This window comes from Ctenopharyngodon idella, chromosome 19 (genome assembly GCF_019924925.1).
Source record: "Ctenopharyngodon idella isolate HZGC_01 chromosome 19, HZGC01, whole genome shotgun sequence".
Taxonomy (NCBI): Eukaryota; Metazoa; Chordata; class Actinopteri; order Cypriniformes; family Xenocyprididae; genus Ctenopharyngodon; species Ctenopharyngodon idella.
Window position 1 is genome coordinate 24,151,847 of NC_067238.1, and position 25,769 is coordinate 24,177,615.

The 25,769-nt window shown below is 38.0% G+C and overlaps 1 protein-coding gene across 1 annotated transcript in view; it reads right to left on the reverse strand.

The window, feature by feature from the left end:
* The window catches only part of hpca (hippocalcin), a 37,999-nt gene extending 14,247 nt beyond the window's left edge, over nucleotides 1–23,752 (reverse strand). The window contains exon 1 of the mRNA XM_051872589.1: nucleotides 23,486–23,752. The gene's annotated coding sequence lies outside the window, so the exon portion shown is untranslated. The remainder of the gene's footprint in view (nucleotides 1–23,485) is intronic.
* Nucleotides 23,753–25,769: the final 2,017 nt, after the last annotated feature.

A 25,769-nucleotide genomic window follows, 5' to 3' on the forward strand; every position in this document is an offset into this window, starting at 1 on the left:
TTTTTTTTTTTTTTTGGATGGATGGATTTTTGGATGGATGGATTTTTATCATTCTAGGGTGGTTGTGTTCACACACTGCCAACACACATTTATATCCAAACACCTTGTAAAAGTGGATTTAGCATAATAGGTAATGCAAGTTACTTTTTCAAATTTATTGACTGACAGCTCTCCTGTCCCCATGTTGAGAGAAATAAAGTGCAGAGGTGTTGTGTGCGCTGTGTGAACATGATGGTTATTGTAGTTCTAAACTAAATGTGAACATGCATTTACTCATCTCACATGCACGAAAACATTCAGTATTCCTCAAAATGAATAAAAACAGTGAAATGCAATCTCAGAATTTTACGCAAGCCTGTAATAATTAACTACATTAAATTACACAAATATACTTTATGTATTTAATCTCACTTTATTAACCAATGTCTTTGCTGCTGACGTTTAATGATCTAATTCAACCATACTTATAAGAAAAAATTACTTTATATTAGATTTAGAAATAAGAGCGTTGAACTTCCTTCTCCTGTATCCTATTCTTTAATCCAGAATGGCAGCACAGCTGAAAGGTTTGTTTGAGCTGCGCCCTCTACTGTACAGACGTAAATATGCATTTCCTTCAGGCTGAGGCTTATTCATTTCACTTTTGGAGTGAAAGGGCCTTAACATTTGCCAAAAAATAGACCTTTTTCTGTTGTTATTAAAAAACAAAAAAGCAAACCCAGCCCAGGTGAGAAAAAGTAACGCAAAAGTAATGGAATGCATTACTTAAAAAAAAAAAAAAAAAAAAAACTAAGTAACGCAATTAGTTACTTTTTTAGGGAGTAACGCAATATTGTAATGCATTACTTTTAAAAGTAACTTTCCCCAACACTGATTATTACAAATTTAAAATAGCTGTTTTCTATTTGAATATATTTTAAAATGTAATTTATTCCTGTGATGGCTAATCTAAATCTTCAGCATCATTACTCCAGTCTTCAGTGTCACATGATCCTTCAGAAATCATTCTAATATGCGTATTTGCTGCTCATGAAACATTTATTATTTTTCAGGTTCAAAGGACAGCATTTATTTGAAATAGAAATAATAACATTATAAATGTCTTTACTTTATAAAATAATAATGTACAGCGATGAATCATTCAGAGTTATCAAGCGCATGAAGAAAGTAAATGGGATCATTTCTGTTTTCATGTGGACTTTAAGCCTCCTGAGTTATGAACGAGCAACCTCTGAGCAATAAAATGTTCATCTGGAAAAGCCTGCAAATACAAAAGCGCACTAAAACACCAACTACAAACAAAGCTTATTTATGACATAGAACTGGGACAAGTGCTTTTGAAAACCCCTAATGACAGCAAATACAAGAAAGTTGGATATGCCGAAGCACACTCACGCACACCCCCCACGCAACCTCAAACAGAATTTCTCCTTTTCTTGTTCTATGCAGTTTCTCTTGTTCCTCCCTCTGGATGTTTGGGCTTAAGGGGTAATCCTCTCTATCTCCACAGTGTCCCACATGTGTTAGTGGTTGTTCTGACTGTTAAAATCCAGGACAGCCTTCCCACCCCATCCTGCAGACAGCTGTTCCTCTCCTCTATGTGGGTCAGCAACATCTGGACTGCTAATCCAGCTGTGGAGGGATGGATGAATGAAGAGGATGGTAATGCTGTGCTCTCTGGGAACAAGACAGAGGTGAAAATTCACCAAGAACTGCACTGTTTGTTTTGCGTTTACAAAATGCTGCATCCGCACCAGCAGGTGTCACTATAGTGCCAACTGCAGTATCGTTCAGCACAACATAAACAAAAAATTCTTTAAGCACAGTCATAAGTAGGCATGTTTGCGCTGACTAGAAAGACTTCATTTAAACAATCAGCGCATTTATTGCCTGTTTAAAACAGATTGCAGGCAGTTAGTGTACCGCATCCAAAAGTGCCACAACTGTTCAGTGAAATCACCCCAGAGTTGTTTTTGTTGTTGTGGTTGTGTGGGAAAGCCTGAGGGCTGAGGAGGCTGAATATCTGAAACACAAGAGCCTCATTAAAATCCCTGCCAGCAAGAGAGTGGAGAGTGAATGAGCCACTGCACACCAGTGAAATAAAAGTGTAAGGCCGAGAGGAGAAAAGAGAAATGAAAGGAGGGAGTTAGAGTGCATCAGAGGAGGGGAGAAAGAGCCAAAAGATGAATCTCACAACAAGAGTATCTTATTCCTGCATCTATAAAAAGGCAGAGGAAAGAGGATGACAGAATTGATTTTTCTCCCCGCTCCTGTGTTTCTATCTCTCATCCATTTATGAGAAACAGAGGTAATCAGAGAATCAATCTGACCCGACAAGCGACTTTTGATCTCTCTAAATCAGCCGCCATCTCTTTCTCTGCCTCTTCCTTTATAATCCGCCAGCTCCATCCCTTCCTTCATTTCGTTTGCTTAAGACCCTTTTAATTCCTCTAAAGTTTAATTCTAATTGCGCAACCTTTGCATGAACAATCTCCCTTTCATATTCTCTCCCTTTTTCTCCCAAACATCCAAAACCTATTGAGTTGTCTCTGTAGGCAGCATTTTAAGAAATCATAGGTACCCACCCAGCTGTTCAAAAAAAAGAAAATGTTAGCATAATTAAGCTGCCTCTTAATATACCACCATTTTGGGATGTATCCCTTGTGGGGAAGGCAATCCCATAATGCATTGTGTAAAGCTCTGAAGAAAAAAAAAAAAAAAAAAAAAAATCAAGGCTGTCAATTTATTAATAGTTTTAATCAAATTAATAACATGCTACATACAACATTTCAGTATTTGCAGAGAAAAGATCCTCAATGAAGATAAATTAAATGACAATACATTATTAAAGATGTTCAAAATCATTGAATAAATTATAAAGTAGCTTTAGTAGTCTATATATACTGTTTGTTTTACTTCCATGTCACTGCACATAAGTCTATTACTGGACCACAGTCCATTTTACAACTGAGTCTGTTCAAGGGGGACTTTTATATAGGCCTAACTGATCACATTAAATTAACGTTAAATAACGGATAAAGTAATAGCAATGTTGATTATAAATATATTTTATTCAACACTGAAAAGTATCAATTTAAAATAGTAAAATATAATTTAAAAAATTGTCTATTTTAAAGGTGCAATGTGTAAATTTTAAGAGAATCTATTGATAGAAATGCAATATAATATACATAACCACATTTTCAGTGGTGTATAAAGACCTTACATAATGAACCATTATGTTTTTATTACCTTAGAATGAGCCATTTCTATCTACATGCACCGCGGGTCCCCTTACATCGAATTCGCCATTTTGCGCCGCCATGTTTCTACAGTAGCCCTAAACTGACAAACTGCTCTACAGAGCGCGTTTGCTTGACTAACTACTCTCTGCTGTCTCAGACGAAGACATCTTTGTCCTATGTTGGTCACCGTAGCTTCTCTATATTGCAATTCGCAACCTCACCACTAGATGGCGCTAAAATTTACACACTGCACCTTTAGAACATTTGTGGATGATTTTTTTTCTCCAGACCAGTTAAGCGCAAACCTAGCATCGTAGCCGATTCTAAATATTTCAATGCTGATTGCTGACATAACCCAGAAAACAAATATTAACCCCTAACCCTAACCTACACCCTAACCTATAGCATTGGTAGCATATCCTGATAGATAGCATTAGTGTTTGTCGCGATTGAATACATCATGTTTCACGACTCAATCCAACAACTGAATCCATGAAGTGTTAACTTTTCTTGATAGGTAACTGCATCAAGTTGCCCAATGAAATCAGCTGTGGAGTGGGGTTTGTGCTTAACTTGTTTGGAAAAATAATCAAGCCTGTATTTATGCATATAGGGTAGTGCGCCGTTAGCTTAGCAACATGCTAATGCCAAAGTCTATTTGTGAAGACTTAACTTTTCTTGATAGGTAACTGCATCAAGTTGCCCAGTGAAATCGGCTGTGGAGTGAGGTTTGTGCTTAACTTGTTTGGGAAAATAATCAAGCATGTTTTTATGCTTATAGTGTAGAACACTGTTAGCTTAGCAACATGTTAATGCCAAAGTCTATTTGTGTGGCTATATGAGGTGCTGCCTTTGTAGTGTTCCAAATCTGTCACTTATGAGGTTTTACAATGGATACTACGCTTTCTTAGAAGGCAGTTGCTTATGTAGGCAGTAGACAATGAGGCAGCTCACTACATTTTGGAACGGAGCCATTTTCTCTTTTTTCCCAGTCTTTTCCCCCTTTCTGTGAGGTAGTGAGGAGAGAAATTACAACCTGTTTTTGCACCACGTACACAAAATGAATCCTTGTGCTGACATTTTTACAATATACAAGAACATCTCTCGTGAGTCAGTCCATGAAGGACAGACCTTCTCCTTAAAAACACTGTGCTGAAATCCCCAATCCATCAAATTTTGAAGCTTACAGGGGCTAAAGGCTGCCTGCCAATCTCATTTCACAAGTGTACAGCAACATGGTAAATCACTGTATCTAAACGCAGATTTCAAATCACGGTTTAGCTGCTGAACAATCCTGTGATGTGACATCGGTGTCTGAAAAGATTTAAAATGTTTTCTAAACGTTTCTAGGTTTGGTGTAACATTTGAGCGTAGCATTGCACAGCAGCAGTTGGTTCATCCAGCTGTCAGGTATGGCTTTTAATAAAGACAGCAAGGGTCGAGCCCTGACCTGAATCAATGAATCTAATTCACATTACTCAAGAGAGAGGGAGGGGCTAGAGGACATAATAACAAGAACAGACAGAGAGAAAGAGTGAGAGAGAGAGCGAGAGGAAGATGGAGAAAGGACACTAATGAAGGAGGTAAAAATAAGAATGAGGCTGTGTCCTCGGTGAGTGAGGCCCCTTCAGTCAGCTCACGTTGTAGACGTCATTTGATACCGCTTGCCAACAGGGACTCCGGCTGCGTGTGGATAGAGAGATGCTTGGCCTTTTTACCATTTTTATTGATGGGACAGTAGAGACAGGACAGGAAATTATGAGGAGAAGAGGGGAGAATGGTATCAGGAAATGACGCAAACCGTTGTTGTACCAAATCCAAGACTCTGTCATAATTCCAGCCTCCTCGAATGGAAGATTCCATGGGCTGAAAGAATACTTTTGAGTATTTGGTGTCTGAATGTTGCTTGTTACTGCTGTTTACTAAGCCCTAGCAACCACACACAACACCCTAGAAACAGTATAGAAACACTAAAAACCACTCTGAACACTTTAGCAACAGCTTAGCAACTAAAAACCATTTAGAGCATGGACCATTTAGACCTTGGCAGCAGCATAACTACTCCCTGGCAACTATGCAGAACACCCTAGCAACTGTAAAGCAATATACTAAAAACTACTTAGAACACCTTAGCAACAGCATGGCAATGCCCTGGCAACCACCCAGAACATCCTTGCAGCTGTACAGCAACACACTAAAAAACACATACCTTAGCAACAGCTTAGCAACTAAAAACCATTTAAAACATATTAGCAACAACATAGTAACCCCCTAGAAACCATGCAGAACATCCTAGCAACTATATAGCATCACACTAAAAACACTTAATACACCTTCGCAACAGCATAGCAACACCCACAGAGAACACCCTAGCAACTTTATAGCAACACAATAAAAACACTCTGACGAATATACTAAAAACTACTTAGAACACCTTAGCAACAGCATAACAATGCCCTGGCAACCACCCAGAACACCCTAACAACACTCTGTAAACCACACAGAACACCCTAGCAACTTCATAGCAACACAATAAAAACACTTTGACAACCTTGGCAACAGCATAGCAGCTCCCTGGCAACCTCGCAGAGCACCCTAGCAACTTATAGCAATGCACTAAAAACCACTCTAAAGACCTTGGCAACAGCATGGCAATGCCCTGGCAACCACCCAGAACATCCTTGCATCTGTACAACAACACACTAAAAAACACTCTGAATACTTTAGCAACAGCTTAGCAACTAAAAACCATTTAGAACATATTAGCAACAACATAGTAACACCCTGGAAACCATGCAGAACATCCTAGCAACTGTATAGCATCACACTAAAAACACTTAATACACCTTGGCAACAGCATAGCAACACCCACAGAGAACACCCTAGCAACTGTATAGCAATGTACTAAAAACCACTCTGAAGACCTTGGCAACACCATAGCAACTCCCTGGCAACCACGCAGAACACCCTAGCAAATATATAGCAACTAACTAAAACCACTCGAACACCTTAGCATAGCAACACCTTGGCAACAACCCAGAACACCCTAGGATTGTAGTGACTCATTTTGCATTGCCAAGCATCACTCCCATTTTCTTAAAAAAACAAAATTCAAATTAAATTATATATCACATCATATAACCAAAACAATCAAATTCAACAAACGTATGGTCATATAAGCTAACCACAAGACAACCACTCTAACACTAGCACTGTTTTTAATCATGACTATTAATGGGGGTCACACAGGAATCACACACTTATCTCTCAGTCTGATTACAGTAGGGTCATGTGATGGCATGAGAATTAGAGATATGACTCTGAGAGAGAGAGAGAGAGAGAGAGAGAGAGAGAGAGAGAGAGAGAGAGAGAGAGAGAAAAGAGATTATATGCAAGAAAAATATGGCATCAGCAGACAGATGGACACACGCGCTATGAGTATCTCCCCCAGCGTATGACCTACACCTCCATTAACAAGCTTTCTGACACATCGGTGGTAGTGTGCGGTTATTACACTATCCCTTCCAACCCTCACAAGAGACGCATAAAGAAAGTCTTGTCATCCATGCAAGCATACTATAGGCAGATCACTTGATCATAATAAACAAAAGAGACTAGGACCTGCTCTGAGCGTGTAAGCCTGATAATCAGAGACCAGATGACCTCTGTGACCTGTGCGTGAGTGCGTGTGTATGTGTACACACGTGCATGTGTTGTATTCATAAGCTGGGTAGAGTTGCAGATTGTGCTGAAAGAGAATAACTGCTCATCTGTCGTTTATTGTTTCAAGAACAATAATTTGTTTAGACAGCGGCTGCAGAAGGCATCCAGTCCATTCCATATAATGACTGAGGGTTATTCTGTGTAACAAAAGACAATATCGACTAGCCTTTAATGAGATGAGTAAGTTGTGTGTGAACATATACAGAATACAAGCCTTTTTCACTTGCTTTGCTTGTCAATATGCTATGTGGGTGGGAGTTACTACACAGTTGCTAAGGTGTTCTCGTATTTCTATGCATTTTCTAGGGTATTTTGCGTGATAGTTGCAGTTCCGCACAATTTGGGGGGGGGAATTAAATTGCGAACAAAAAGTTTAAGTTGCGAATGCAATTTAAAATGCTATTTAAAAAAAACTCCAGGTTGCTGTGCTTGTTTGTAGGGCTACACAATTTGGCCAATATTTTTTTTGTGATTATATATCAATATGACTACAAAATAAAAATGTGTCCTATTATTATTATTATTATTATTAAATTAAAATAATAAAATAAGAAATTCTACTATTGTAGTATTTTACTGTAAAATAAAAAAAAAAATGTGTATTTAAGAAAAGTATAATAATAATAATAATAATTTTACTTTACACTACAGTACAACTGTAAAATTACAAAAAAAAAAAAAAAAAAAAACTATGGTTGTCTTAGTTTCTTCATTTTCCATCAAGCTTTTATTCTGGCGGAAAGCTGAAGAAAACCTTAAAGGGTTAGTTCACCCAAAAATGAAAATAATGTCACTTATTACTCACCCTCATGTCGTTCCACACCCGTAAGGCCTTCATTCATCTTCAGAACACAAATTAAGATATTTTTGATTAAATCTGATGGCTCAGTGAGGCCTGCATTCACAGCAATGACATTTCCTCTCTCAAGATACATAAAGGTACTAAAAACATATTTAAAACAGTTCATGCGAGTTCAGTAGTTCTACCTTAATATTATAAAGCGACGAGAATACTTTTTGTGCGCCAAAAAAACAAAATAACGACTTTTCAACAATATAGTGATGGGCCGATTTCAAAACACTGCTTCTGAGCTTTACGAATCGAATCAGTGACTCGGATCTTATCAAGCGGCTAAACTGCTGAAATCACGTGACTTTGGCGCTCCGAGTCACTGATTCGATTCGCAAAGCTCACAAAAATATTCTCGTCGCTTTATAATATTAAGGTAGAACTACTGAACTCGCATGACCTGTTTTAAATATGTTTTTAGTACCTTTATGGATCTTGAGAGAGGAAATGTCATTGCTGTGAATGCAGGCCTCACTGAGCCATCGGATTTAATCAAAAATATCTTAATTTGTGTTCCAAAGATGAACAAAGGCCTTACGGGTGTGGAACGACATGAGGGTGAGAGATAAATGACATTATTTTCATTTTTGGGTGAACTAACCCTTTAAAGCTTGTCTTTTGTTGAAAACAATGACAATGATGTACAAAAATGGAAAAGTTTTTAGACGGACCTAGACGGCTGTTGCGCTCGCGTCTTGCGTCTTTTGCAGCATCTTGCGCATGAAACGGCATTTTAAAATGGCACTCAAGTAAAAATCAGTTCAACATTTAAAAAAGCGAGACCTTGCATTTTTTCCCCATTCCACTGTCCACGTCTCGCATTTTTCAAAGCAAAAAACGCATTCTGTGTGAACGTGCTTTTCCACTGCGTGGTACGACTCGGCTCGCGCAAACAAATGATACTGCGGTGGCTGCTACTGACTACTTAAATCTAGCATGTTTGGTGTCTCGTGTTTCAAATCCAATGATGCTGGTAGTGACGATTCTTTCTGAACAATCAGTGATCTGCAGGGTTTACACGTCACATTTAGTATCGGTATGGCATGCTTGGAACCTCCACTGAGGCGTACCGTACCGAACCATACCATGCAGTGGGAAAACCATTTGTACCATTACCAATTGTAAAGAAACACTACACGCCTATAGAGTTAACACGTAATACGTATGCGCATGACATCACCATTTTCATGAATTCACATTTTTGTAGTTTACACAGAGACAATAACGGTATCATTTCCAAAAACTTGCACTTTAAACCCATTTTCAAAAGTCTGCATTTTCAGGCCCCCAAAACACAGTTGTCGCATAAATGAATTAAAGTTTTCTGTTTTTAGTTGAAAACAGTGTCGTGTAAATGGCCCGAGACACTGAAAACGCTGATCATGAACACAGTGCTGTGCTAAACACGCAGTGCACATATTTATTTAATTAAATTACAGCCTTTGCGATTTGATAATCGTGCTAAGCCATATTGTGCATTTGGTTTTATTTCGATTAATCGTGCAGCTTGAATAGGTGGTTACTACAGTAGGGTGTTCTGGGTGGTTACTAGGTGATTTCTTACAGGTCCAAGTCAAAAGAGTGCTGTGATGAATGTTTATGAATGTCAGACTAGTTAAAATGGCATGAGTGTTGAGCAAGTGATGACAGAATCTTTAATGCGTAAAAAAAACCAGTATGAAAATATGTGCAATAGTGATGCTTGCATTAATAAGTGCCACTAAATTGTGAAGGAAAAAACGCTCGCAGTTGTAAACATCTACAGTTATCAAGTTGTTTGGCCTGAGCCAGATGTCATTGAAATGAAGTGGTACATCGAGGTCAACCCCGAGCACGCCTCCTTAGAGGAACTCAGGCTTTTAGAAGCACTTATGGTTACAGTATGTGGGTCACACAGAAAGGGACCAGCAGCCTTCATCCATATTGGCACAGCATCAGAGCACAAAAGGACAGAAAAGAGCCGTGACAGAAGGACACACGCACAAAAGCACACAAAAACCATTTCACATTCCACTTTAAATGAGCTAAGTGCTGCTTTGATTATTTGTAGCAGCATGACTTACAAATGTAACTGAGATCTGACATATGAAATCAAGATCTGAATGTATAAAACGTTTAGGCTGGAGTGTTAACTAAAGTATTTCACAAACAAGGAACAGATCATGACTGAAAGAAAATAGACAGCCACCTATTGGAAAGGAATGCTGTTTATATTCAGCTGTATACTCATGCTCACTATCAGTTTAATTCATTGCACTGGTACTGGCATCAAATGGCATCCAGTTTAGTGAAATCAAAGTAGTGACGCACAATATATTGGTACCATAATGGTTGATCACAGCAATAGCAAACCACAATGAATACACAATGAATGAAAGCAGATCTCGCCCCCTATTGACTACCATAGTAGGGAAAAAATACTATGGTAGTCAATGGGGGCCGAGATCTGATTGGTTACAAACATTCTTTCAAATATCTTCCTTTGTGTTCAGCAGAACAAAGAAATTCATACAGGTTTGGAACAACTTGAGGGTTAGTAAATGATGACAGAATTTTCATTTTTGGGTGAACTATCCCTTTAAGATTTGCAAACCAGTAAGTGGATTTCTCAAAACAATTCATACAAACAGCACCACACAATGGATTACCTCAGAAAGCCTTTGCTCAAAATTCTTAGTTCATCTCTCAAAAGTAAGTTTGTCACTTCCCTGAAATACGACCCATTGAAGCATTTACTAAAGTTGCGCCCCTATTGACAACAGGACACTTTCGTTTTAATGCATTGTACCCTTTTATCTGCGTCATATTTCAGGTTTCATGTAGCTCAATTGGTAGAGCATTGCAATATACAACAATATGCAATCATGTGATCATGCGATTGTGGGTTTGATCCCAGGGGACGCATGTGTTCATAAAGTATATATGCACTATAAATCACTAAGGGTAGGTTTAGGGTTGGGGTAGGTGTAGTCATTAATAAAAAAAAATTAGTTTTGCTAAATGGAAATAGGACAAATGGCGGGTAAGGGACCAGTGTAAAAAGGGACCTGTGACGTTATACTCGGAGCGGTTTGTGAATCAAATTTATGCATTTCAATGGCAACACTATCAACGCCGAAATGAATCTTAAAGAGCTCAGTGCTTTTTAAGTTGTTTATATTCATTATTATTGCAATGCTATGTGCTTTGAGACATGAGGTAGTTTAACGCCGTCTCTTGTGACACTTTTGTTTGCTCCCTGCTGTACGTGTTCATGTGTTTTGAAGGAGGCGTGGCTTTGGAGACGCTCTGAAAGGAGGGTGGGATCTTATGCTTTCAAAGCTAGCTTGCTATTGCTAGCCTCTTTGAAATTGCCTACCCTACCTTTAATGTCTTATGCAATGAACTAATACCTAGATGTTTTGAGGGGTAAGAATATTTAACAGAGAACCAGTATAATACATTTTGAGCAACATGACACTAGCAATTGATAATGTACAATGTACATAATCAATTGCACGAATGTACCAAAACATTTGCAACTTGTTAAGAAGAATGAGAAATTGCTGCTATGATGTGCACAAGTGACTAGATGATGTGGAGGCTGAACAAGCAGCTTTTCGAATTTCGGTTGTGATCTGAGAAGTGACTGAGAAAAAAAACGGTGTGTCAGAGTGTCTCTAAATGAAAGTCTTTTAAAGTAAAGTATTTCTCAAAACAAACATCAACCTTTTTGAATTCACTTAAATACCTTTCATGCCGCAAGCAAAAGCCTAGATGGAAAAGCAGTGTTTAAAGGCTATTTAATGCATTCAGTTTCAAAGAATTCAAGAGCATTGAGATGTTCACATTCATGAAAAATTCATTCCCAGGGACTAATCAAGATTCGCCTGCTTAGAGTTTCTCATTATAGATGTGGAATTCAATAGATAACAATAGGATCTCTTAAGAGCTTGTTGACCTGAGTCTTTAGCTTTATTACCTGTCACCTTATTGATGTGTACTTGGCAGTAGGTTTTACATCGCAATATAAAGCTTTATATGGAGTCTGCAAGTGCCAGTACCAATCCTCTATTCATCTGCCACACTCAGGCCAAAACATAATTCATTTCGTTACGTCGAGTCCCAGACTGACTTTCCTGTACAGTCTGTAAAGATAGCAAACGCGCACACACAAATACACACATGCAACACTGCAACGGTGCTCATAAAAGTCAGCTTATCTACTTCCGCTGAAACACTGTTCAGAAATACTGCACAGATGAGCAACCCCTTGACCTGCAATCTCTCTAAATGCAGATAAGATGTGCGTTTGCTGACGGCCGGAATGTAAACGTTGACCACGTTCAAATGGAAGAAATGATCTTAGACAGAAGCCACTGGTGCTGAGAGAGAACCACATCTATATGGTGCAGTTTTGGACCATGAACACAGTTTGACTTACAGCCCCTCAGGATCCCTTTTCAAAGAGGAATTGATGTTCAAGGGAGTGGGAAACAACATAGAGGTTTAGCATTTGTCTAATCACCCCTCAGGCAGTGACTTAAATAGAATGAGTATGTATTAGATTTCGTGCCATTGTTTTCCCAAAGGGTATAGAGTGGTGATATCTCTTACAGACTGCCCAAAAGCAACAAATGAATGATGGCTAAATTATCGACACAGGCACTGAAAGTAACCTAAGGACATATTTAAGCTGTAGAGATGTTAAAACTGCAGTGAGCATGGAAGGAAAAAATATTGCCATGATAAAGACACTTAAAGAGAGTTTACTGTAAAAAAAAAAAAAAAAAAAAAAAAAACTGTATCTAAATTATTATTGTTTTACTGATACATTTCACCATGGAAGCAATACCTAAAACTTGATTCATTTCAAGACAGACTGAGAGTAATAGTGAGTTAGGCCCTGTTTACACCTGGTATTAAGATGCGTTTTGGTTGATCGGATCACAAGTAGACGAGGAAGACACTCCCATTTACATGGGAATTTTTTTTTTGTCCACTTTCAACCACTTCTGTCCTGATTTCTTTGAGGGGAAGGTTTATGGGCGGGTAAATGTATGGACTTTTCAGATCTTTCGATCTAGTGGATAAAATAAGTTCGAGCAATTTACATATGAACGTGAAATGAGACCAGAAAATTCTGCTGTTCTGATAGTCGCAAGACCACGTTGTACGCTGTGAGTGAGTGTTAGAAATCAGGAATGGTGAGAGAACATTGCGCTTGGTACATTTTTTGTCTTAGGTCGACAAAGTTTAAATCTGGCTAGCGTGCTTCCCATAATTTTTACGTATTAGGTCAGTAGGCGGCCTTTTCTACACTACAAAAGCATGAGATCGGATTGACGAAAATGTACCTTAATACCTAGTGTAAACAGGGCCTTAGATGTTGATACAGTAACAAATATGACTGATTCAGTGTGTTCAGTATATATGATTCAGTATTCAGTAAAGGATTTGTCAGACTGATTCAAACTAAGAAGTTAGAGAGTATTTTTGAATGATTCATTAAAAGAACTTGATCATAAGAGTCATTTGCTATTGTCTGGTTTTGCTTATCACGACAAAAAAAAAAGACATTTTCTTGTCGTTAATTTGCAGTACATCAATTTTTTTCTCAATTAACACTACAGTCTCACAACTCATAACTAAAATATTCCTTTTTACAATTCAAACGCAGCTGACACACAGTATTTCAAGGCCGCTTAAAGGTCAGCTAATAGAGACCTTTCCACAACTTGTTCACACTTTTCACGATCCAATCAATTCCCAATGTATTAAATCAACTCTCACTCAACATTTTTATTACAGTATATCCCATTCCACTCAGAAAGGTCAGATGACATAAGTAAAATGGCTTGTGAATGTCATTTCATGTTGACTTTAAAAAGAAATACTTTAGTGTAACCAGCTGTACTGTGCAATTTAATACCTTTCAGCCATTTGAAATGCCACTTTACTCTTATCAACTTAAAATATTAAACTCCAGGGAATTTGGACAAGATTACAGAGACATAAAAGAATTGGAGGTGGGGGGGGGGGGGGGGGGAGGGGAGTACAGCACAGTTACCCTAGTTTAACCTCCATGTGCATTTTATGCCAACATAACATCAGCATAGAGATATGTCAACTAGATAATCTCCCAGCTGTACAAGCACAGATTAATTCAGATAACACCTTACTCTGCACAGCCTGCTTACACAAACGCACACAGAAGGTCTAGTATTCTGTTATCATTGATGGATTAAAAATATATAGCAATGCTTATCAAAATACTGCAATTAGCACACTTTAGATTTACCCCAGAGTGTTACTTCAGAACCTCTGCAAAACCACAGATGTTTAACAAATTCATTAATTCCTGCCTCAAACGTCCACCTGCTTGAAGTTGCTGAGGGATCAGTTTCTGAGTTCCTACTGCCAGATTCGGTGGTGGTCTCCTGCCAACCAGTACAGCACTGGCTGACTGTTCAACCGGGAAAAGACACAAACACATAAATCACCTCACAGGGCTGTGGAGCCGCCTGCTGCTGCCCATTCCTGATATCTACAGTGTCTCCTCAAACTGTGCCTGAAGGTCATTAGTCATGATTAGGGTAAAGAAGCAGACAGGGGCACTCAGGGCACAGTTTCTCTAAAAACAGCAGCCATGTTTTTAAGGGTTTGGGTTATGGTTCCTGTTTTGCGGTCTGCACATTAGCTGAATTATGGAGGTGATGTAATTAGAATGTAACTTTTGCTTCGGATTTCCCATTTCCCATTTTTCCCCTGGGACGTGCAATGCAACGGAGTGAAGCGGAGGCAGTGTATCATTCATCCCTCCGGAGTTACCTGTTGCGTGAGTCCTTCTGCAGCTGTAAATCCCACTGACTGGGATTTGGTCATCAGCTCTCAGTGTACTAGCTCGAGGAACACAAAAGCTTTTCGCAGAGAGTCTGATCTTATTAGTGAAGGAGGTGATCAGGGTGGTGAGTAATTCAGTATTCAAAGATATCATCCCGTCAATATCGGAAGACACATCAAGTCTTCTACTTCCAATATTAAAGGCACAATATGTAAGATTTTTTTATTAAAATATCCAAAAACCACTAGAACAATGTTATGGTTTTTTGTTGACTTGTGTACTTACATTATCCCAAATGTTTCCAACAATGTTTAAATCCAGAGAAATCAGCCATTTTAACCAGGACCGTGTCATTGATGTCATATGCGCGCTACCTTCGATTTCCAGTTTTACTAATATCAATCTACATTACTGCAAAGTGCAACAAGACTCTCATAGCAGCCACTGTGCGAACGCACAGAGTAACATATCTTTCAACACACTCAAATGTGTTTAGTATGATTGTTTTAACCATGTAAAATGGCGCTGTGTTACCCCACATACGGAAAGCCGACTGCAGCAAAAGCATAATAAAAGCTCCGCTGAACTCGAGATCCGTGTGCATCGTAGGTGTCTTTCATTAGCATTCGCTCCAGTGGCCTCGTCCTGCTCCCACGGCTCATGACCCATCCTGCTTCATACCACCGTAACGTTTAATACATTAGCTCATCCATGAACCTGATTTCTGCCCGAGTCCGTCGGATTCCTTTCCATCAGCTGTGGAGCTAAAGACGACAACACCCATAATTCACATGCTCATTCATGGCATCATCAAGCTAAGCCTCTGTTTTGAATAAGCGACCTCTCCTGGTGAAAAATTACATATTGTGCCTTTAAGAACAATATAAACACACCTTAATTTCAACCCTTGAGAAAAAGAAGTTTGAACTGAATGTAATGTTTTCGGTTTGGACACTTAATTGCATGTTATTTATAATTCAATGAAAATGTATTATTGTTTAAATGTATATTAAATGCAATTAGTTTAAACTTAGAGTGCTTTTTTGATCCACTTAAGTATGACTCTTAAATGTAATTTCATAATAACTTCTATTGTAGTAGAAATTTGGTTAAAGCATACTGCCAAATGTACTGACAAGCATTTATGGTAACTATTACAATCTATCAGAAAGTGCACTTTTTAAAAATAGTCGCAAAAGTGTACTCTCTTTTTTTTAGTGATGTTTTATTTCATTAATATTATTTTTTCTGCAAGTGCCATTTTTTAAAAATATGCTTTTAGGATTTGAAGTACACTACAAGTGCACTTTCAATGCAATTAAGCACACTTCATTTTCACAAGGGAAGAGCAAAACATTAGTTATGCAAGGATAAATAAACCCTGACAGGTTGATCAGAATCCCAACGCAAATTGGAGAGGGATTTAAAGTGAAGGGGTTTATCTGCGATAATAACCGGCTGACCATACGTTATCCCACTTATTATGTGGCTACATACAAAAAAAAAAAAAAAAAAAACATACATGGATATGAAATATTAATTTCTGTTGTTTTTTTATTATTATGTAGGAAGAAATAGAGGAAACTGGTTGCCTGGGACAACAGTGGTACATTTTTTTGTTCTTGCACTGCTTTAGTAAGCTCAAAAGTTAATCGGTTATCCCGGAGGCAAAAGAAAAGGTTAAAAACTCAGGCTTCCTGCAGTGCAGACAATCACATAAAACCACCAACACTGATTGGAACATCTCTGTGCTCTACGGCTCAGCCTGCAGTCACTTGTCTGAGCTTGTGAATTCTGCTAACCTGGTTTCTGGTGGTCTTCAGGCACTTATCAACTAGACTTACAAATCACATCTGTTCTTCCGACAGACGCTTGTTCCAATTGCCATATTGTGCCAGACTACTGACATGTTCCTTAAGCCTCCATTACCAACATTTCAGAATCCACTAATGAGGAATGAGAAAGCAGACAGTGGAGAGAGCATAAGCAGAAGAGCACCAGCTGTAGTCTCTTTGGCTACAGCTAAATTATATCAGGGTTTTTATGCCATATTTTCAATTCAATTCGAATTTAAACTATATTTAACTCCTTTGACAAAACAAATCATTAAAAAGAAACCATACATAGAATAGCGCCTTAAAATCCACATGCAGAAAAACTCACAGCTGTGACAATAGCAAGGGAAAACTCCCTAAGATGTTTAGCTGAGATCCATAAGAAACCTTGGGAGGAACCAAGACTCAGCTGGGTAGTCCACCTCCTCAGGCTGGCACGTTTAAATGAAAAAGCTAGTAGGTGATCTTTATGGAGCTTTATTTAGCTTTGTTTTGAGGATGTTCCTTTTGGATAGAATTCATAAAGGCCCAGTGTCATACTGCATTAACTTCATCTTGAGATGTTGAAAGAGTGTAAACAATTTGTATGTTGTGTTACTTGTCAATGTTTTTTTATGTTAGCATTTTCAGTTAAAACGTACATAAGATATTATATTAAGATTAAGAAATATTAAAATTAAGAATATTTTTGTAGAAATGTATACACCAATTTATCATCCAAATCAATAATCAGACAATATTTGTATATTTTAACAGATTTTTCATCACCCCTTTTGTCAATTCCATATCTTTAAAATTTTTATTTATTTAGTCAATTATCATGTCAATCATTTTTAAATTTCATCATTTGCAATCATTAAACTATATCATTTAGATACAGTGATATATTGGTCAGGCTGATTTAAGATTATTGGCCAAAAACTGATCTACTGACAGCCTCTTTAAAAAAAGTGCATTGGTATTTTCAAACATTTACAGTGAATTGTGATTAGAAATGTGTAATATTACATTTAAATTTATTATCTGAATTTAATTAACAGCAATTGATAATGCTGAAAGATATCTTATTTGCTATCATTTAACTATAGTACTTTCATCAGTCATATTGGTATCAGCCAAAAACTCAGGTAACCACAATATCTGCAATAGATTTCCATGTATCGCCTATTGAATAATCCATGTCTGTGGGCCTTTAGCAAAAAATAAATCCTCTTCACGTTCACAGTGACAGAGATATGAGGTCTCAATTTGTTCTGAGATTTTTTTTTGTCATGCCAGAGTACAATGGATTTTGTGGAAGTTTCCATAATTGGAAGCAGAATGTAGCGCAGCTCATTCCCATTTTTAACACTACACACTGAAATGTGTCAGACTCAGAGGACACCCTCCATCCCTCATCGTAATTATTCTCACCACACCTTAATTGCCCAGGGCACCATAGTATTCAGGTCAAGGAGAACTGATCTCTCACTTCGTAGGTCTCCAATGATGAACAAAACAGGCTTCAAAGCGGCCAGATACAGCCAGATATTCAAAGTGCTGACCCTTATGGATGTCCAGACATCAGCCCAGTATGCTAAGCTCAGCATGTCCCATGACAGGAAAGCAAGACAAGTAACTCTTTCCTATCACACCTGAGATTTGCGAACTCATGGTTGAGAAACGATACACGTACAATAGACTAAAGGCTGGCCCAAAAGATTTTTTTAAATGTGAGAGACCACAAACATAACAATAAAAAAATCATAGATTTAACAGTTTTGTTTCTATAGTGTGTGGAATGCCGTGATGTGACCAAGACAGCACACCACACACTAACAGATTCCATTCACAAACAACCAAAGTCCCGACTGTGAACATGGGAAATCTCGAAAAAAATTTTTATGGTAAACAAACATGGAGGACGACGGGCAAGAAGAAGTGGCAATAATAGTGTTTGGACTGCTTTTTACAGAAAATTCAAAAAAAGAAAAAGGTTTGGATGAATTTGTGTTATGCTTCCGTCGTCCCACTTTCTGATTGGGTATTTGTTCCTTGTGAAAATCTACAGAGTGTGTGCGCGTTTGTACGCAGGGTTCCCCCCACACAACAGGATTTCTGATCGTAAATATTCAATGTTAGAAATTTACAATTTGAGATCGGTGCGGCCCCGACGTTCTTTTGAGTAGATTCAATCAGTCTTAACACACCTCACAGGATTAATTTTAAAGGGTTAGTTCACCCAAAAATGAAAATAATGTCATTTATTACTCACCCTCATGTCGTTCTACACCCGCAAGACCTTTGTTCATCTTCGGAACACAAATGAAGATGTTTTTGATGAAAATCATGAAGCTTCGAAGCTTTACAAATCTTTTGTTTCGAATCAGTGATTTGGATTGCGTATCAAACTGCTGAAATCATGCGACTTTGGTGCTCCGAACAACTGATTCGAAACAAAAGATTCGTAAATCTTCGAAGCAGTGTTTTGAAATCGGCCATCACTAGATATTGCTGAAAAGTTATTATTTTGTTTTTTTGCCGCACAAAAAGTATTCTCGTCGCTTCACAGCATTAAGGTTGAACCACTGTAGTTACATGAACTGTTTTAAATATGTTCTGAGTACCTTTCTGGATCTTGAAAAGTTTGGTGACATTGCTGGCAATCAAGGCCTCACTGAGCCATCGGATTTCATCAAAAATATCTTTATTTGTGTTCCAAAGATGAACAAAGGTCTTAGGGGTGTAGAACGACATGAGGTTAAGTAATAAATGACATAATTTTCATTTTTGGGTGAACTAATCCTTTAATGAGAGTGTATCACTCAAGACAGCTATTTAAATCCAATTTGGAATCATTTAAACATTAATTTTTAATTAATAAACAGAGAGTGGTTTACAAGGGTATATAGTCTGGATATGCCAAACTTGCAATACACAAATCTATTTGCTAAAGCTATATGAGTTCTTCACGCTACTGCCGTGACATTCCCAAATAAGGATGAACTATTCCACCTATTGTTTAGTGGGAGGGCTTGGGAAACTGTGTTAAGGGTTGGGAGAAAGGGAAACAGAAATGTCTCAAAAAGTATGTTATTTGAGACATTATGGAGCCCACTATCCCATTTCCTGTCGTGATGAGGCCAAGACTAAAAATACACATCCCCTTTCGTCAGAACGCAAATTGCCCCCTCAGCACGATTTTCTCCTTCAACCGCTATCATGTAACACAGCACACAGTCTCAGAGCAGGATGAGAACCCCCACAATCCCCATGCCTGGGATCAAATGTGCCATACGGTTGGCTTACTTTGATCCTATAATGGGTTGTGTCTGTGTAAACTGTGTTAAACTACTAGACCACTATCACATCTTGAAATGACTCAACATCAGTGTGTCAGACCAAGGGAGTCTGAAGACTAATTGTGTGCGTTGACCTTCAACGGTTGCTCTCATTTTGTATATTAGTATCCATAGATCCTTTGAGAATACTTGACAGTCACCTAATAAGAGTCTGCTGTAGGGGGGCGAAAAGATTTCAAAGTTATAAGAGTCCTTATGATTTATTCTAGAGCAGGGATGCCCAATCCTGCTCCTGGAAGGCCAACATCCTGCAGAGTTTAGCTTCAACCTTAATTAAACACACCTCAACCAGCTCTTTAGAAGTGTTAGAAACTTCCAGCTGTGCAAGTAATATGCAAGTTATACTCAAGCAATCAGTATTTCAGTCATGCAACTTTTCTTTTGGCTTCGCTGGCTTTCATTCATCTTCCTAAATAACTGCTACAACATTGGGCTTGAGCTTTTTACTGACACCTTGTGGAGTGGATACTGTTTCACAAAAAAATAAAGGATTGAGGGTAACAAACAACATTTTTCCCAATAAATTTATTAATAACTAATGAATTCTACAAGCTAAAATGGTGAATAATAGGGTTTTTTTCCCTTTCAAATCCACTACACTGCTTACTTTTTCTCAGTACAAAGAACTTCTGTGTTGGTCTCCAAAATTTTCAAAGAGGAAACCCCTACGCAACTGACTTTACATTTGCTTTTCCTCTGCTTATCTTTGTCTCCAGCTAAGTCATCCCTAAATACCAAGTATAGCTCTCATCAAGTTTCAAGAGATCCTCCTAACTCCCCAGTGTCAATGAAAGGTCATCCAAGATATGACAGCGAAAGGAACTGACTCACCAGGGCCCAGTGCATGTTGAAAATAAGCCATTTTAACAGTGGGAAGATCCACTGAAAGAGCCAAAACCCTCTCAACTCCATACAGAAGCACTGTCGGTCAGCATGACCTCATTGAAAAGGAGACAGAAGTACTTGAGACAACTTCACATTTTAGGCAGCTTAATATCTGTGTTGCAAGTATGGAAGTTACTATATTTAAGAAGGCCACCGACTTTATATTGCTCTTAAGTTTCTCTGCAGCCAGCGAGTATTAAAAACAGCATGACACTGATTGCATTTACTCACAGACAGAGGTGAACCAAGAAACACTTGAGCACACAATCACACACATCCTACTACACACACACTCTCCTAGTAGAACAACACAGCGGTTCTGAGAGAGCTCCTTAGAATCAACCACAACGCGACTGCTGTAATTGGCCTCCCTTTCAGCAATCTAATGGAAGGCGCAGGGCAAGGCTGGTTCTGGGTATACTATGGAAAAAGGAAGCAAGAACTTCTCAGTGGGGGGCAAAAGCCACATCCTCCCGTGAAAAGGTTCTCAAACACACAATCACATCCCACAGTGAAGCCACAATTGGGCTGAGTGGAACGAAGCGGTCAGGTAAAAGGCACACGCAGGGCTTGGTTACTCACAGTGTTCAAATGAGCGGTATAGTGCTGACTCATAATACAGCAAAAAAAGTGAAAATCAGATTTTTTTTTACAATTTTTTAAATGCCTTTAAAAAATCTTAGCAGGCTTTTTTGATTGTAGCAGCACTAAAAGTCTCCCTGCTGCACTGAAAATAATGGCACTTAATGCGATTTGATTTCCATATTTATATCTTGATGGTCTTAATTACAAAGGGCATTTTAATGTATTCTAACAATGACCATGAATGTCATCTTTATCTCAGATTAAGTGCCATGACTAATATTATCACTAATGTCCATTAACTCACAGCTAGTAATGTGGATGTTTTATGGACCAGTGTTTCCACCATAACGTGTGCCATAAAGTTACATTTTATGTGCAGCAAACCACAGCTTCTCTATACTGAGTGCATATACCATCACTTATTGTTGAAAATGAACAATAAAGTGGATGAGATCCACGTTCCATTCAGCCTTTTACCAATTCCGAAGAGGATCACATGCTTTCAGCCACTAAAGAAAACAGCACAGTGAGAACTAATGACACAGCTAATGAGATCACGAGATTTCTAAGAGAAATCCAAGAAAAAGCCCCGGCAGGAGATTCTGGCCTCACAGAGGCAATGCATCATGTGCCTCAAGCACTGATCCTATAACAGCGTTTAACAGCAAGCAGGAACTACAGAGCACCTGAGTCATTGTCATTTTATATTTTCTAATACACTTAAGAAACCATTTTCTTCAAAGAAATGTTTCATCCAAAAACCTCACTTTTCCAAAACCATATGGTTTTATTTTTTCCATGGAACACAAAAATATAAATTTAGAATGAAATTCTTATAGCTCAGGCATACATAGGCCTACACAAACATTAATCTCACACTCTTATCTGCACATCATACCCATGAAAAATCCCTGACCCCACCCTGACCTGATGTCATAACCCTTCCATCGATCAATGTGCGTCTTTGAATAAAGTGTGTCCTGAAGGGATTCAGTGGGACCAGCAGCCTGATTACAAACAGACTGTTACAGATGAGCCCGCCTTTCCCACTCTTATCTTCTTACATAACCGTAGCCTTCACCAACATCAATGGCATGGAGAAGATTCATTCATATGCAAGTTCAACTTGGATGTGTCACTCAGATTAATAAAAGGAACAAAATCAAATACATGAATTGATTTGTCTAGAGTTTTGAGACCCCTTAGACTTTGGATTGTGTGAGTTATTTGTATGTGCATACTAACAGGCTATTAAAATATCAAAAGTTCATGCAAATCACCCATATATTCACTGTCATGACCATGTATTATTTTCACTGATCTCTATACTAGCAGTGAAGCAATAAGAAGTAGTAGGGGTTTCATAATTACAGCCTATGGGTTTTTTGCATCTTTAATCGAAACGATTAAATAATTAGCTGGTTAAAAGCATCATAAAAATGCGTTATAAAACGTACACTCAACTCACTTGTGCAGTACAAAGGTAAATAAGTCACTTTTTTCAAGCTCGAACTGCACGTCGAACTGCTTTTGGAGTCTATGAAGCCTATATGAACGTACAGTTGTATGCTACTATTCATAATAATTCTATTTACATTGTAATTGCTTCAAAATTATTTTGAATTGATTACTTTTTGAGCAGGCTATTGACTTATCCCAGTAGCCTAGTGTTGCCTGCGCAGGATTCATGTCCCGTTTCCTCGAGCTCTTCAGAAGCTCGTCAGTTTGAACAATAGCATCGCCTGACTGTCCAAACAGAATAACTGGAAGCGCGCACATCCGTCGTGCGCGACCCCTGACCCATCTAAACATTCCTTACATCCGTCATAATCACAAAACTATCAATTCATTCATAAAGTACTGTTCACACGACATGGAGGCTGCACAATGACCCAAATCCTGTGTTGTGAACTATTAATCACTGAATCAAAAAATAATACGTTATTTTACAATCGCGTTATTTTATGTCTTTCTTTTTAATTACATTTGTTTTGTCGCTTTTTAAAACTAGGCTTTATTTGGAATCGTTTCCCATAGGCTATCTCAAGAGTGCTCTTTATTTCACGCGTGCTTATGATGGGATGCTGTTTAACAATACAGACTCACTGCAAGAGGAGAGCCAACGTTCCGTCATTAAGAATTAAAAAATATTAATATTTTACAGTAAGTACGCAGGACGTGTTGATTGGCCATCTTACCGTGTCCAAAAAACGCGAAGTTTCCCTCGATGTGTTGATATGTTGTGGAAGGAGAGCAGGATAAGCAGCGCGAGCGCCTTCTCTTACGGTCCAGCGATACTGTCTACTGCTGCCGCGCGCTGCACACCATGTTACCGTAGGAACACGAGCCGCGGCGCTGCTCTGCTGGAGGAGGAGGCTGTGCGTCTACGGAACTGCACCGGACGAGCGGATTTAAAGCAAGGGAGGGTGTTGGTAGGATTACGTGGTGCCGCTTTAATAAGATGTCACTAGTACGCCGAATGGGACCGTTGCTACTGTGTCTGGGTCCTTTTAGAGGGGTAGCCTACAGTAACACCTTCTAGAAAAAAAAGAAGCTCATATGGGAGTCATGAATGAGAGCTGACTGTAAACATTCGGCAGTTGCAATAACCATTATGCATTATGTTTGAGATAGATAGATAGATAGATAGATAGATAGATAGATAGATACATAGATAAAAGAGAAAAATAAGAACAATGAATGCAGGAAACTTACACCCTCTTAAACTTATATCAAAGAGATTTATCCATTATGTCATAGTATGTCATACTAGGTCAGAGTGAAAATGTCAAAGATGAAAATAAATATACGAGGTGTTGTTTTGACACCTTTAAGACCTTTAAGAGAATACCGGAGATGGAAACAGACGTATTTTGATACAAAGGTATCACATAATCAATTCTGATGGAAAATACACCCACTCGATCTTACAGGACAGATGAGACACCAAAGATCTTACATTTGGAAATAATCAAACATATCAGAGCATATAGTAGAAAATATAAATGGTTAAAGAAATCAATAACATCAATAACAAGAATAATAATAATGTATAAAGAATAATTAATAAAAGAAATAAAAGACTTTAATCAAAAGAATAAATTGAATACATTTTAATACAAATAATATCGCATACACCAAATAGATAGACCCGAATAAGTTTGAAAAATTGAGGCAATCGGTTACATCAAAATTTTTAAGTTAAGAAATTCAAAGTGGCAGATTTTTATTTTGTACTTATACATTTTAATTGCTTTTAAATAAATATTTGAGTAAATTAATTAATACATTTAACTTAAAATTATGTTATCTCAACATAAACATTTTTATTAGTGTAAACTAGCTGCTGTTACTAGTTATAACAAGCTTATTCAGGTAATTCTAACTAGCTAATTTGCTAACATGTTAGCAATAGCATGGTATAGCACTTGCTGAATGAGTACAGCAATATAAAACATTTAATATACCTGCTCTCAAACCAAGCCGCATGCATGATGGTAACTCTCCAAAAAAACAAATTAACAGAAACTCTTCTAAATTAGCATAACAAACATTAATCACTACTAAATCTCCCACTTAACATTAATCTTGCACAAAAAAACAAAAAAAAAACATTATATAACACTTAATTTTAGCATTTATGCTCCCTTTCAAGTGCCATGGGCAAAGCATGCTGGGAAACAGAAATCCCAGCCCAGTTTCAGTTAAACTTAAGTTTGTCTAAATTAAAAGAAATGAGTTCATAAAACTTAAAGCAATTAAAATATATCAGTTTTGTGAACTCAAAAGAAAAAGAAAGTGCTAAATACTCTAAGAAATACTACCAATTAATTATTTTGAGAGTGTAGATAGATTTTAAGAAATATTTTTTTAAGAGGGATGCCTCTGTTTGATCTCACTGCATGTGGCTTCTGAGAGTCTGGGGCCCTACGGTGTGTGTTCAACATCCCCGATCTGTAATCCTGCTCTGGCTATGACGTGATATCATGACAACTGCTGAGAGGTGGAGAATAACACGGTGCCATGATAATGGGAATATGAGTCTCTTATAGTATCATTAGACATTACAGTGTAGAAAACACATTTTCCTTTCACTAAACAAATGACTATACAATAAAGCGAGAAGGATCCAAACCATGAGATCTCTCTGGTGTGAGACTAAGTAGCTTTAAAACTTCTTAATGCATGATCTTAAAGGCTACTAGCCAAGCAGAGCTTTGACAGAGATCTGGCTAATTAACAGCTTCCCAGCAGGATCTGCCCAAGATGCACGATGACCCACCAGGAAGGCAAACCTCAAGACAAAAATCTTGCATTTTTTCTGACATCATGACTTGCAGCTACTTGCAGCATTTTTTTGTTAATATGTTAAAGGGATAGTTCACCCAAAAATGAAAATTTGCTGTTAATTTACTCACCCTCGATGTATCGTCAGGAGCCGTGGGTATTAATTTTGTTTTGCCTGTATATGGTTTTTTGACT